The sequence below is a fragment of the Penaeus chinensis genome, chromosome 10 (genome assembly GCF_019202785.1).
Source record: "Penaeus chinensis breed Huanghai No. 1 chromosome 10, ASM1920278v2, whole genome shotgun sequence".
In the NCBI taxonomy this organism is placed as follows: domain Eukaryota; kingdom Metazoa; phylum Arthropoda; class Malacostraca; order Decapoda; family Penaeidae; genus Penaeus; species Penaeus chinensis.
Genome location: NC_061828.1, coordinates 10,620,222 through 10,622,721, shown reverse-complemented (window position 1 = coordinate 10,622,721; position 2,500 = coordinate 10,620,222). Strand labels below are relative to the sequence as shown.

Here is a 2,500-nt window from a genome sequence, read left to right as displayed (position 1 = left end):
CTCTGTCTAGGACTCCATTAGCATAGCCCTTTCTTCTCCCCTGGATCGCAGGAAAGGGAGAAAGAGAAAGAGGAAGAGAAAGCGAGAGAAAGGAGAGAGAGAGAGAGTGATTCCTTGATGTTAGATAATCTTTGGTTTTGATTTTCGCGTGATGATTATTTTTATTTATTTATATTATTCATATTTACATATTCATGTTTATATTATAAGGGTAGTTATATTGGTAGTGGTGATAACATTGTAATGATGGCAATGGTAATTATGAATAATAATAATAATAATAATAATTATAATAATAATAATAATAATAATAATAATATTGATGATAATAATAATGATAATAACAAGAACAATAATAACAATCATCACCATCATCATAATACTACTACTAATTATATTAACACTAATAATGATAACGATAATGATGATAATAATAATAGTAATAGTAATGATAATAATAATAATAATAATAATAATAATAATAATAATAATAATAATAATAATAAAATAATAATAATAATAATAATATCGATTGAACAATAACAACAAAAATAATAATAATCACCATTATAATCCAGGGATAACAATAATTCAATACTTGTCTAGAAAAAGAGAATAAGTAAACGAACATAAAGAATCTAATATCAATAATAAAAATAACGACACAAAAGAGCTCAGAAAACGAAGTGTTATTGTCCTCCGAAAGAAAACGGCTCCGAGTCCTGTTAACGAGGGATAACTCAATCAACTTCCGCCAACGTGATAATTAACCCGCTCTCGTTCCGCCATTATCATTTCGCCTCTTATTCTAATCTTCCAGAGGAGTAAAAAAAAGAGTAAAGAAAGAAGGAAGAAGGAAAAGAAAAAAAAAACAACAACAACAAGAAAAACGACAATGAAGAAGAAATCAAATAAGAGGAGGAAAACTGGAGTAGATTGAGAAGGAATTAGAGGAAGAATACGCGATAGGAAGAGAGGACATGAAAGAATGAGAATGAACAGGAGAAAGAGGAGAAGAAGAAGAAGAAAACAAATAACACTCCCCGAAACAGAATCACCACTGGCTGGCCTTTTCCTGGATCCGCTTGATATGGCAACCTTCTGGAATATTACCCATCCATTATTCCACAAAGCCCACAATCATGAAGGTATTTGCACACTTTTCGACAATGAAGACAAACCATGGGTAGTGAATGCTGTTGAAAAATGACCAAAAGGTTGGAAACAAAGAAAAACAACTATATAGTAAGGTCTCATCCCAAATAATTTTTAAGCAACAATAAATTATTTGGAATCACAACTTTCTGACATCTGATTTATGACATCGCGTATGACACATTACACCTATTTCAAGTGAGTCATATCTATGTTATGATATACATCCCTTTTAGCCTCTGAATACCAATTACCACCTTTATAAAAACGGCCGGACAAGTATGTGTACCCAGTAGAAATGTTTTGGCATGTAGATATTTACAGACTAAGTACCCTAAAACCTAGGGTTTACATGTCCCATATATTTTGCTACTGTTTCTTATTGTTTAAAAATATCGACTGAAGAACTCAGTTTGAGGACACGGACACACACACACACACACACACACACACACACACACACACACACACACACACACACACACACACACACACACACACACACACACAAACCTCCAACGCCTCCGTGAATTATTCGGATCTTAGCTAGCGAGTCTTCGCTTAGATAAACTGAGGATTCCTTGCCAACCCATACATTTGACACACCTTTCTCTTTGTGTTAAATTTTCGTTTGAAATCGTTATCTTACCTTTCCCCTTCCCTTCATTTACGTCCCCCTTTAGACTGTAGGTTCAGGGTAAGAGCAGTGGAAAAATACCCTTGCTCCATTTCTCTTTCCAAACAAATTTTGTCACCGTGGCCTAACATTTTTTTACGCGACTTCAAACCTGACAGCTATGAACTTCGGCTTGGCATGCAGATTTTTCAACAATATGGGGGAGACTGTAGTGTCAGAGCAGAGTACAGTGGGGAAAAATACTTCTCTCTGCAATAAAGACAACAGAGAAAAAAAAAAAAAAAAAAACACCGACAAGTTACTATTCTTCCTCTTTTCACCAGTATGTAAAACTCACAAGAGTCAAATATTTATACATGTAAAGTCTCAAGACGCAAATTAAAGAAAGCCCCTACAAATAGAGTAAATAAAGAACGCAAAATAAGACAGTATATTAAAGACAGTCCACAACAAAGTATACACCTTAAGAAAATAAAAAGAAAGAAAGCGAACTACAGAAACTCCCCTACAAAATGCCCTCTACCCTAACGACAGACTGCCCTCGGTCGCGCGGGCCCTGTCACCCAGTCATTTCAAAGGTGTGGCAAGAACGAAAGAAAGTTGGTGGCAGCGGTGGCATGAGTCGGAGGAAAAGAGCAAGGCGCAATTGGGAGTTAAGGGGAGTTTAGGCGAGTGGGAGATTCTTCTGTGGGACTTTGATGAGGTCGC

At 35.4% G+C, this 2,500-nt stretch overlaps 1 protein-coding gene across 3 annotated transcripts in view; it reads right to left on the bottom strand.

Annotated features, from left to right (window-relative positions):
- The window catches only part of LOC125029509 (transmembrane protein 198-like), a 38,994-nt gene that overhangs the window by 27,544 nt on the left and 8,950 nt on the right, over positions 1 to 2,500 (bottom strand). The window lies entirely within an intron of this gene.